This window comes from Puntigrus tetrazona, chromosome 15 (genome assembly GCF_018831695.1).
Source record: "Puntigrus tetrazona isolate hp1 chromosome 15, ASM1883169v1, whole genome shotgun sequence".
NCBI classification, from domain to species: domain Eukaryota; kingdom Metazoa; phylum Chordata; class Actinopteri; order Cypriniformes; family Cyprinidae; genus Puntigrus; species Puntigrus tetrazona.
This window is the reverse complement of record NC_056713.1, coordinates 8539753-8552982: the sequence shown is the minus strand read 5'-3', so window position 1 is coordinate 8552982 and position 13230 is coordinate 8539753. Positions and strand designations below refer to the sequence as shown.

Genomic DNA, 13230 nt, shown 5'->3' with positions numbered 1-13230 from the left:
AAAAAAAACCCCATGCATTAAAGACGAGAACAGCAGTAAACTGGAACCTAAATACACACAGGAATTGACTAAATTAACAAAACACAGCTGAAGACAATTAGACAATTAACAGAAAGTAGGTCACACTGAACACATGGGAGAAGACAAAACAACAACAAAAGAGTCCACATGTGTGACAATGGCAACTAGTAATACAAAAATATAACTTTTTAGCTGCATTAAAATGTTTTTTTATATGTAGTGTGCATATAGTAGTTGAGACGTGTATATATTATAGGTATTTACATGATTCTGAAGTGGAATAATGACATATTTGATATATGATATATTTTGCTTAAAAGATACCAATAATTACATAGTCATGTTCAAATTAGGCGCAAGAACTGATTTGACACTTATTTGCCATATCTTTTTTGAGCAGAGCGCTTTCTGCGTTCATTGCTAATATGACTACAGCAACAATAAAGCACATGAGCATAGTTACCACACACAGGGAAATAACAAGAACCGTCAAATTAATGTCTGGGTCTGATATTTTTGAAGCAGGAGGATCTTTGAAGCTTGAGCAATGTTGGAGGTTTCAGATTTAGCTTTTGTTTGTCCTCCGACTGAATTGCAAAAGAAGAGCGTGGTGCCATTTTGGATTGTAATATTAAGATTGAATGGAATGTTGTTCAACTGATCCAGCCTCCAGAGGTGAGATATCAGTTGTGTTTACTTCTTGACTATTGCTGAAGTTGAATTTAAGCATGTTAAAGTCAAAGCTCCACCTGATCCCATAGGATTTAGCTTAAGGAAACAAAACAAACAAACAAAAACATGCAGTGCAATATATATTATTTCTTGATATAACTTGAAAACAACTTTTGTCAGCAAATAAATTACAGGGATACTCCACACCAAAATGTAAATTTTGGCATTAATCTTCAGAACAACACAACTGAAAATATTTTCGATGAAAACAGGGAAGCTTGTGATGCTATCAACGGTGATGGAACCTATTCTAGATATCTCACAGAGATGGTAAATGGGAGAAGCAGCTTGAAAATAAGACTGAAGAATTAAGATGGACTGTCAAGGTCCAGACCGAATGTTATGAATTGATGGGAATACGTTTTTGTACAAAAAAACCTCCTATGTGTCTCTCTGTATTATTGTAGCACCATTTTGCAGAGTATCTACTGAACTACGTATGCTGTTCTATGTCAGCAGTGCCACAAGGATGCGCTGTTTTTCTTCAAAAATCTAAGCATAAACACAACATGTTGCGGCTGACAAAAAAGCTTGCATCCTGTGGATAATCTCCAAAATTGCTTCATAAAATTCAGATAGAACCACTGATGACAGATGGATTAATATCATAATGTTTTCATACTTTTCTGGACCTTGACGGTGTTTATTAATTGGAAATCAATGGGACAGTCACAAACCTCACAGTTTTCATCTAAAATATCTTAAACTGTGTTTAATTAAAATTGTGATTGATGACAAAAAAATTATTTTGGGTTGGAGTAACCCAAACAAATTAAACACCTTTTAAATACTAGTACAGTAATTGTATGATTTACCTGTTCCTTGGTCAAGGTCCTCACCAGGAGCTGTCCAGCTGAGAAGCACAGTGTCCTCCTGGATCTCAGCACTCAGATCTGTGATTCTGTTCGGAGGGAAATTTGGTGGAGTTGTACCTGAAAGAGTCACCACCGAAACTCTCTCCGGTGTCTGTTCTGGTGAAGTTTTCAACCTCAAGTGGTTCTTTAGAAACTGGAGGCTTTGGAGGGTTCAGCTGCACTATAAATGAAATTAACTGTAACTCAATTATTCACACAAACATTTTATTCAAAACACAGATTCATTCAGGAACAAAACTTTATGACTATCAAGATACATTCCAACTGACATGATCTCTATGTAATGTTTACTGCTTCCTATTCACTGAGTACAGGATGTCTGTTGAAGTCAACATGACAAAACATGAAACAAAATTGGAATGCTATCAACCATAAAAGGTTTGTGGTATGATGACCTACATCTGTAATTATACACTATTAATTGTTATTACTGAAATGAAAATAAGTCTAGTTTAGTTTAGTTCATAGGTTTCATTTAACATATTTGATTGTATTCTAGAACCACACTTTAGATGGCATAATATAGCCTGTCAAGTGATTAATATAGAAATAAGAGCTATATCAATCTCATCTAAATGAATATCCCAGGATCTGAAAGTTTACCATTTAACACACATCCAGGGACATATAGGACAGCAAATCTGGCTTGTCCATCTTGATTCTTCACTCTTACTTTCAAACTGCTTCTCCCGTTTACCATCTTTGTGAAATATCTGGAATATATACCATCATCTTTGATAGCATCAGCTCCTGTGAAAGATGAATCTGATTAATTTGTCAAAATTTGGAATACTACTTTATTTTATTTTATTTTTTTAATTTATATAATATTTTGGGTAATTTACCTGCTCCGTTGTCCAGGAGTTGTAATGTATGCGTGGACCCGGTTTCTGACTCAAGTGTAGCCCAAACATCAGCATTTATTACAGGCCTGTAATTCTGACTAACCTCAGCAAACACTAGCATGGGTTTAGAGCCGTCACTGAACTGCTGGTTCATGTGGGTTTTGACAATGATAGGAGGAACATCAGCTTGAGAAGCTTGACTCGTCACTGTTATAGTCAAAGCTTGAAGTGTTGTAGTTTGGATACTGTACTCCCAGTCCCCAGGCTATCAAACAAATAAAAGTTATCAGTGAGAAAGCAGATCAGTAAGGCTTTCTGTAAATGTATCCTCGGAATCATAATAAACTCTGTCTAAAGTTGTTGTTAAATGTTTAATCTAAAACTCCTAGACCAGATGCCTACCATAAATTATGTTTCTGGTTTATAAACTATAAACTGAGTAAATAACTTCAAGGTTCATACCTCTGCCGTTCCTGGAAGCTTTAAAAAAACTGTTTTTAGCGAAACATCATGATTCATATTTGTCTGAGTGTAGCTTAAGCCACTTGGAGACTGTATGTAAATGCTGGGAAAAATTCTTTCATAGATTATCACAAAGCTGGTTTTGTTCCCAACAGTCTGATCCACCGAAACTGTCCCATTGAACCAATCAGATGTTCTTACTCCAACACTCTCTAGCTAAAGGAGTGATAAAAATTAATATGGTTAAAATGCTCATAATATTGATGACACTCTAAGAGTAAAAAAACTACCGTTAGATCACTTGACAAACCTGAACTGGCTCTTTTGTGAAATCTCCAGTTGATAATGTGAGTGAAGCAAATGCGTCCATTAACTGGTTAGATGGGGTCTTATCATTGGCTAATAAAAATATTCCCCCTGTTTAAGACATTTTTGCATTAAATAATAAACTGGCGCTTATATTATATGATATACACTGAGACAGATACAGTAAGTTGTTTTTTGGGCTGATATCACTTACCAGTTTGGTTTGCCATTTCTATCAGTGCATGACTTGCACTGTTACTTAAAGCTAGTGTGTGTATAATGGCACCGCTTTGTATCGTGGATGGAACACAAAGAGTAATGTCGTCTGTTGCCTGACCATCTGTCAGAAAAATTAGTTCATCTCCCAAGGCATCCCCATTGTCTGCTCGGAGAACCTGAAGAAAAAGGATCGCTGTCATAAAATAGCTATTTATTCCATGGTCTGTTTGAATATTCAATTCTGATTGGCTGGCAAGTAGAGATAGAGGTAGAGGGAGAGGGAGAGAGGAAGAGAGAGAGAAGAGGTAAACTTGCTATTTTTGAAGTAAGTTTTGAAGTAAACACAGCTTGATTGAGAGACGCACAGTAGCAGGTAACTCACGCACACACTCACAAGATTGAGAATTAATTCAAATGAATGTCTTCTTACCGAACTATTTCATCTCTGATATGTAGTGGACAGAATGTTAGTGCTAATGAGCCGTAAATGGCGGAAATAATCAGCATTTTTACCCTTCCAGTCAAATATTGCGCTGCAAAGATGTGCTAGTCTTAACTTGTCTATAATTTTGAAAATTACCATGGAATAAGCGGGGTAATCAATGGCTATCTGCGCATTAAAGGATGTTAAAAGCATGTCATGGAGGCTAAGAACCGCCCGCCGTATCACTTGCATATTTTATACATCACCAACATACAAAATGCATACTATACAATTAATATGGCACCTGTAAGCTTAGATCAAGGCCTTTACACATGTTGGTCCATCCATCTGCTACTTTTGGCAACAATTTGATAAGACTCTCTCTTGTGGTGTCACTGTCAATAGTAGTCAAGGGACTCAGAGTAGAAGCATCAGTACTAAAGGTTACAATCCCAACACTAGTTTGATCCTCAACGATGTTCCGCAAGAAGTGTGTGGCAGCCTGCTGCAGTTGAAGAATTCTAGGTCCCTAGAAAACAAAGCAATCAAACTCAAAGCACAAGTTACAAGAAAAGGTTATCAGGCAAGCATTTTTGTTTTCAAATGAAGTTAATGTCTGTTATCACATACTCCCATGCTTCCTGAGACATCAAGGATGAGGCAAACAACTCTTTTCTTTCGCTGCACAACTTTAAAAGATGGTGCTGGTGGAGGGGACTGCAGTGGTTTCAGAGAACGAAGTGCCTCTTTATCCACAGAATCCTCAAATATTACAGTCCATGTTGCTTTGCCACATTTCTTGTTCTGCATGCTTGGAGCTTCATAATCGTGGTCATTTTCTTGACAAAATGTAGTCACCTAAAAAAGGATTCCCTTTATAAATGTAATGTCACCAAAGGGAGTAGGTTTCTTTAAAGGCACATTTTTAATTATTAATTTATTTTATGATGAATTTTATTTTATGTATGAACATTAAATTCAACACTGCAAAGCTGTTAAATGTGTGAATGTAAAATACAGTACACAATCTCAAATAATTTCAAAGTAAATGTGGAATAATTTCACTGGAAAGGTGTACAGTTCAAGAATTTATCTCTGATAAATTGTAATTTTATAGTATATAGTAATTTTATAATAAAGAAAAGGAAAAATTAGTTTTTGCTAAGACCCAATATCTAAAAGGGCAATAAAATAAAGGGACTCCAACTTGTTAACATAAATTGTTTTTTTTTTTTTTTTTGAGGTATAATCTGTAGGCAATCAATACTTACAGTATCCAGACCCGGTAAGAACATAATGGAGCTATTTGTGATTTGATTTCTGTCAGGTAAAAACATGCACCCCTTAGTAGGTAATGAAGTTTGGGGATCAATGCGGCACTGTTGAAGAGATCCTCCAGCAGCAACTTCATAAAACTGACCTTCAGTATTTTTGCTACACCTAATGATAAGTAGGAAACCAATAGTTGAGATCATTTCCAAGGAGATTTTAATCATATTTTAATAATTTTTTATCACCTTGTAGCTTTAATACGGCCATTAGAGTGGTAAAATGGCTGTTCTCCATTGTATTCATCATATACACCCCACCTCACATGAGCCCACTCATGCACAAAGACCCTTCCTGCAAACAAACAAGAAAACTGCTAATAAAACAAACACTGTATTAATAGACCTTTCTGACCTCTCTTAGTTCATGATAAAAATAAATGTAAAAAAAATAAAAATAAAGATATGCAGCTTTCACCTCTTGATCCGTAAAGTTGAATTAAACTATCATTCAAGAGGTATTTTGGGGTGAAATGAATGAACTCTCCTTCAGCTCCACATTCACCATATTGATTAGTGTAGGGTTCAACGCCGTATGCTGGATTAGCATTATCAATTCTTATTTTGGCCTGTGTTTTACATAGAAACAGTCTAAGAAACATCCTATACCAGTGATGTAATTTATTTGTGAGCCTTAATATCTGGTAGGCAAGATTAAAAGGCATAATTCTCGGTACCTTTTCAAAGGACTCTGTTCTTGCTTGGGTGAAGTTTGGACCGGTCCATTCAGGTGGGACTAGGATTGTAGCTTCTTTGAAATAGACCTTTTTATCCAATGCATCATAAAGGTAAAACGACCCCTCAGTGACCATCTCCTGTTAGAATGAAAGTGAACAGATCAACTATGAAAACATGAAATTTAAAAAAAATGTAAAAAGAAAATACAGAAAAAAAAAATCACATATATGAAGTTTGTTAAATAGATCAAAAGTGCATATTCACCTTAATTTTATCAATGAGTCTGTCATCCTGTGGTACTTTTGAACTGATTGCAATGATAAGGTCAATATAACCATTTCCATCCAGTTTGATTCCAGTGGAGGTGGAGGACACCAAAATACATAACATCCACAAGTACATAGTTGCAGAGTTTAGACAAACAGCAAATACCGAACTAAAACGAAAGATGATTTGCTTGCATGAGCTGAAAGTATCAATACAGTTTTTCCCAGGAACAAGAAAACGTCATCACAGCATGCGATCGCACTAATTTTATTCCTGTTTTGCATTGCATTTCTTTATTCATTTCTATGCAGTCCTCTGTTTTTAAAGCCTAATCAACATCTAAGGTAAATTATCAAGGAAGAGTTCACCCAAAAATGAAAATTAGCTGAAAACCCCTAAGGTCAGCAAATGTACATGACTGTGTTTTTTTATAGCAACAGATTAGAGAAAGAAGTTGAAAGTTAAAACTGCTTAACGATAGATTTGTTTTTTTTTACAAACACACATCTTTTCACTTCCTATAGGAAACATGTATTGCTTAGTGCCTGCTTTTCATAAACTCGGGAGTCTTAGATGAGATTCTCACATATCTCTTATTTTAGTTTCGACAACATTTAAGATGTTTCTCCTAAAATTCCTTGGGAGAAATAGAGGTAGACACAAATGAGACATGAAGGATTAGTCAAAAATGTAAAAACTGAGAGTGTGGTGGAAGAAAGACAAAATACATATTTATTGTCTTGCAATCTCTATCAAGGCTCCATTATTCCATTACTCTTTCAAACCTCAGGAGACTTAGTTGTGATTCTCATGCATTTCTCATTTTACTCTCTGAAAGTAGGGAATCCAAAATGGCAATGGGAGAGAAAAGTTTAATAAACTTGGAAGATGTCTTAATTTTCTTGCTGTAATCTCTTGACCCCATTAAAAAAATGGACAAGTAAAAATTTAACATAAGCAGGAAAGTACCTTTAGCTGAGATTCACGCCATCTGATGTACAGTTGTTTTATTTTATTTCAAGACAATCGTTTACTTTTTGCCAATATTGTATTTACTAAAACTAACATTTTGAATTCAGCTTCACATTGTGGCCAGATCACCACCTCGGATGTGCATTATTTTTCTAATAATCATTTTGACACACTTGATGAACCTGTAATATCTTCTTTAGGGATTAAAAGCTGAAATGTATTCACAAAAACTTGCAAAAGCAGCTTGCTAGAGGTGTTCAAAATTGGCCTCCATGACCATGGGCATGATGAGATGAAGATTCGCGGGCGACGTCCGTATCCATGTCAGGATGTGACGAGAGTTCAGGCACAGCTAGAGGACAGGCAGGAAGTTCACTGCTAGTCTGCTTGCCTGTGACAGGGCAAACTTGGAGTTTGAGTACCACGGACCAGCAGTCTCGTAGGAGTTTTTTGCTGGGCACCACCATCATGCAAGAATCTGAATCAGGCCTTATCGCCTCTGGAGACACAGCAGCGAGCATCGGACAAGTGAAAAGGCAGGACAAGACAAGACTCTGCATCTGTGATTTGATGTGACTCTGGACGAACAGCTAAGATGTGACGAAACTCTGGGTAAACTAGACTTTAAGTCAGAAAACACAGAATAGCTCTGTAAAAGTCCCTATTGCTAGGAGAGGGATACATGCAGAAAATACTCAGTGATCAGAATGAGGATGTCCAAGGCTTATAAAGTGTGTCTGATTGGTTACAGCTGTGTGTGTAATCAGTGCAATAGATGATGGGAACTGTTGTCCAGAGTGACATGTAACAGTCTGTGAGTAAATGTAATTGAAGCTATTCCGACGCTGGACGGTTGTAAAAAACATTTCACTGCATGTCGTACCATGTATGTATGTGTATGTGACAAATAAAATTTGAATTTGATTTGATTTGAGCACCACTGAGAGTGTGTTGAGCAGCTGCATCATTTGTCTGGTGTGGGAACATTAGTCTAGTTCCCTGACAGTGCCCCTCTTCCCCTCCGTCCTGGATTTTTTCCTGGCACAATGCTCCAGCAAGGCTACCAGTATTGTGAAGGACCCCACCCATCTCTCCCAGTCTTTTCCAGTTTATGCCATCAGGGAGAACAGGCTTTCTCAACCCTGGTCCTGGAGGGGCCGCTGTCCTGCAAGTTTGAGCTCCAACCTAATAAAACACACCTAAACCAGTTAATAAGGCCGTTTAGGATTACTAGTAAGCTACAGGCAGATGAGTTTGATCAAGGTTGGAGCAAAACTCTGCAGAACAGTGGCCCTCTAGGACCAGGGTTGAGAACCCATGAGAAGATACTGGAATATCAAAGCTTCGTCTGCTAAACAGTTGTCACCAAGACTGTAAGAGCCCTTAACCTTAATCTCCCTGCTTCCTTGAAAGCCTCATCCACAAATCTACCTGGTGAAACCATGAACATCTCACAGGTGGTTAACTGTGTATAGGTTATTACTGGGGTCTTTTTGTTTTGCTTTCTTACTTCTATTGTTGGTTATTATTCTGTTCATATTTATGTTTAAATTGTATATAGCACAATGGTCCTGCAAGACACAATATTTCGCTTCACTATATGTTCACACATATAGCAGAATGACAATAAAATGTCAGATAAGCAAATTATTATTTTTTGACGTCACTACAGGGAAATAACTTGATTTATTGATAAAGTCGTGCAAGCGCGGTTAACTTGTGCTGTCAGGTTACTGATGTGCATGTAAACCTTTTAATAAGCTGATATTTGTGAGCTATAAGCTTAGTGGTGTGCATGCAAACATGCTGAACTAAAGGCTTGTGCTAAGCTTTACCGCTTTTGTGTCGAAGTGATACTACTGCTATTTATAATTATTATATTTATAATTATATTATATTACAGTGCTCCAGACAATAAAAAGAAATAACAATAATTAAATAACATTAATATAAGGAGCCATTTGCTCTTTAAAATATTGTTTTAAAATATATTACTGAAGAAAAGTAAAATTATTGTGTTTTACAGTAAAAATAATATACTTTAACCAGATAAATCATACTATTATTATTATATAAACATTAATACAGTATTTTTGCTGTAAGATTAATTCATACATACATTAACAGTGTAAGTGCATTATTTATTTGTTTTTATTGTCTGAGCACTGTAATATAATTATAAAAATTATAATTATAAATAGCAGTAGTACCACTTTGACATAAAGGAGGTAAACATGGAATGCAAAAGTTTAGCACAAAGCTGTTTACATGCACATCAGTAACCTGACAACACAAGTTAACCGCGCTTATGCGTTACCTTATCAATGAATCAGGTTATTTCCCTGTAGTGACGTCAAAACATTATCATTTGCTTATCTGACTCTGAATATTCCATATCAAGTCAAAACATTTTATTGTCATTCTGCTACATGTGTGAACATATAGTGAAATAAAAAGTGTCTTGCAGGACCATTGTGCTACATACTGATTAAACATAAAAATGAAACACACAACAATAGATTCACGCGCTCCGACCTTGATCAAACTCACCTGCCTGTAGCTTACTAGTAATCCTAAACAGACCAATTAGCTGGTTCAAGTGTGTTTGAATTAGGTTGAAGCTCAAATTAGCATGACAGTGGCCCTCGAGGACCAGGGTTGAGTAAGCCTGTTCTACCTGATGGTAGAAGATGAAAAAGACAGCACCCAGCTCTCCTTTTTTCAGTTTCTGCCAGCTTTACAATACTGGTAGCCTTACTGGAGCATTGTGCAAGGAAAATGTCCATGATGGAGGGAAGAGGTGCACCAAGTGAATTGTATTCACTGTCCATGAACTAGACTGATGTCACAGATGTTCTTCAGAAGTCTCGTCAAGTCTTAGTTGATCCTCCAGAGTCTCATCGCATCTTAGCTGTTCGTTCCAGAGTCAGATCACATCACAGATGACCATGCCTGAGTCTAAGTTCTCTTTAAGAGAATATAACAAATGTTTAAACCGAGAAATGTTACACTTATGCACTAAATGAGTTTTTGCCTCCACATCCACCCCACGCCCACAGCTATGGTGTTACGCTAAATAAAGTGTGGTGCTGCTGTGTATGTTCTTAATCTTTTTTCCACTTTTATTTATAATGCTGTTTTTGTATTATCACTTTCAGCTATTTCTCATTCTCATTCCCCTCACTGCACATGCAAAAGATAAATATTTTGAGACATTTTGTAGTAAGTAATCGACAGGCTTCGGGGACATTCATCAAAGTAAAAGTATACATTTTATTTAAGAAATGTAGTGGAGTAAAATGAAAAGTCTGCTAAAATATAAAAATTGAAGTACACTTCCAAAAAAATACTTAAGTACTGTAACAAAGTATTACTACTTTGTTACAATACACCACTGAATGTGTGTGCAATCAATACTTACAGGATCCAGATGCGATAAGAACATAATAGAGCTGTTTGAGATTTGATTTCTGTCCAGAAAAAACGTGCACCCCTTAGTAGTAGGTAGCAAAGTTTGTGGATCAATGCGGCAAGATTGAAGAGCAGTAACCTCATAAAACTGACCTTCAATGCTTTTGCTACATCTAAAAGATAAGCAGGAAACCAATGGGTGAGATCATGTGCTTTTAAATCATACGTTTTCTTTTTGTTACCTTGTAGCTTCAATACGACCATTAGAGTGGTAAAACGGCTGTTCTCTATTATGTTCATCATGACCCTTCCCGCAAACAAACAAGAAAACTGCTAACAAAACAAACATAATACTGAAATAAAAAACCTTTCCAGGTACTCTTCCTTCATGAGAAATATATAAATGTTGAAGGAATGTTAGCAATGTTTACCCCTTGATCCATAAAGCTCAATTAAAGTATCATTCAGAAGTTATTCTGGGCTGAAATGAATGAACTCTCCTTCAGCTCCGCATTCACCATATTGATTAGTGTAGGGTTCAACGCCGTATGCTGGATTAGCATTATCAATTCTTATTTCTAAAAAAAAAGTACATATTCACCTTGATTTTATCAATAAGTCTCTCATCCTGTGGTACTTTTGAAGTGATTGCAATGACAACATCAACGTAACCATTTCCATCCAGTTTGATTCCAGTGGAGGTGGAGGACAGCAACATCCATAATAAGACAAACACCGTTCTTGAGTCCATAGTTCGAGAGTACAGATGAACAGCAACCCCTGAACCCCGTTTTGAAAAATGTCAAATGGAAGGATTTTTTACTTATATGGTATCAATCAAAAAAAAAAAAAAACACATTACAGGAGTCAAAAATATATTAATGGCACTACAAATTGTATTCCTGTTTTGCATTGCATCCCTTCATTAACATCTATGCTTCTCTGGATGTGTACTGCATGACTCACAACTTGTTGTGTTAGGATGACTTATTAAAGGAAGAGTTGCTGAAAATGTATTCATCATCAGGCCAGCCAATGTGTAGTTTGTTCCTTGATTGGAATAGATTTGGAGAAAGAAGCTAAGCTAATATGCTTTGATGACATATTGGTCTCTTACAAACACACTCCTTTTAATTTCACAAGACCTCGGTCGACAGGCCGAGTCACTTTGATTACTCTTGGATTATTGTGATGTTTTTAATGCAGCTGTTTGGTCTCTCATTTTGATGGCATACTGGAGAGGATCCATTTACGAGCAAGTATTATCATCCATTTTAAAAGAAAATAAAATAATCTACATTTTGAGTGAACTACTTCCTTCAGATCAATAGGTCTTCCTGTAGCTCAGTGAGTAGATAACGACTCCAGAAACATCTAGGTGATGGGTTTGATTCACGGGAAACCAAAATGTGTTCCTTGAAAAGTGTCTGCATAAATGCAATGCTGCTTTTTACCAGCGCTGAAGCACAGATCCCTGCATCAAAAAGTTTCTTCCTAATTTTATATATTTTTTAAAACGGTTATAAATATGTAGATATAAACAGTACGGTGTCAAGGAACCAAAACTCCATTGGTGACAAATGGAGAAAAAAAAAAAAAAAAAAAAAAAAAACTTTAACTAGGCTCAGGGCTAACCAGGCCAACGTTGGTTACGCTGCTAAGTTATGGATTTAACCATGAGTCTGAGACCAAATCTGAGGTCTAAATGGACTAATAACCTTTGTTCCGCCTTATATCGAGACAAATTCATGCCTGTGGCACAAGAGTAGGAGCTTCCTGTGCTTTAAAAGCAGGATGAACTTCTAGATTGTTCTCTTAACCTTTTGTCTTAATGTTCTGAGTGACAAGGACTGTGACGGTCATTCTTCGTGTCTCAGATCCGAAGTTATGTAACCTGAATTCATTGTATTATTTCAGTTGTTGAACTCTTATTATCAGATGGAATTTGTCAGGAATATGTTATGGGGACACAGCTAATCACTTAACGCGTTAAAACAGCGATAGCTCCTTATGCTTGATTAAATTTGCACTTAAGTAACAGTAGGTGTGTGGTAATTCTAAATTGATTGTCAGAGGAATATTAAACGTTGTTTAAATTTTGCCTCTGTTATTCAGATTTACGTCGATCAATCAGAGCACTCCGATGCACTACGTGGCAGTAACGAGGTCACAACGTAATGTTTTTCAACCACAAGCGGGAGCAGAAATCGCACCCGCCAGCAAATGTTGCGTTTTCAATATTTAGTCTAACACCAGGGGGCGCTAGACGGCTCAGAAAGCCGAATCAATCATAGAGCCGCAGCCAAATCTCATGGGGTTTGTCTTACCGTGGACATTTGTGCACATTAATTAATAGTTATGACATTATGGCCGTCCCAGAGATTTTTACATGATAAACAAAACGGAAATCCGCAGGAACAGACCGCATTTATACAAATTCTAAGCAAGTAAACACAAACGACCCTCATTGGTCCAGCCTGAACAGCGCTTTGAAAACTAACAGTCATCACGTGACAGCGCCGTCTCTATTCTCAATTTCAGTAAAAGTCGGGACAATAATTTACACTACAAAAACGTCATTTGTCATACTCGGATTGTATTGCCTTTAAAAACAAAGTGGAGAGACATCATCATTTTACACCTATCGTGTACGACCAATTGGAAACAGCAGTGGGTCCGTTGATCTCTGC

At 36.7% G+C, this 13230-nt stretch overlaps 1 pseudogene; it reads right to left on the bottom strand.

Annotated features, from left to right (window-relative positions):
* Window positions 1–370: 370 nt before the first annotated feature.
* LOC122358593 lies at window positions 371–6361 on the bottom strand (annotated as a pseudogene).
* Window positions 6362–13230: the final 6869 nt, after the last annotated feature.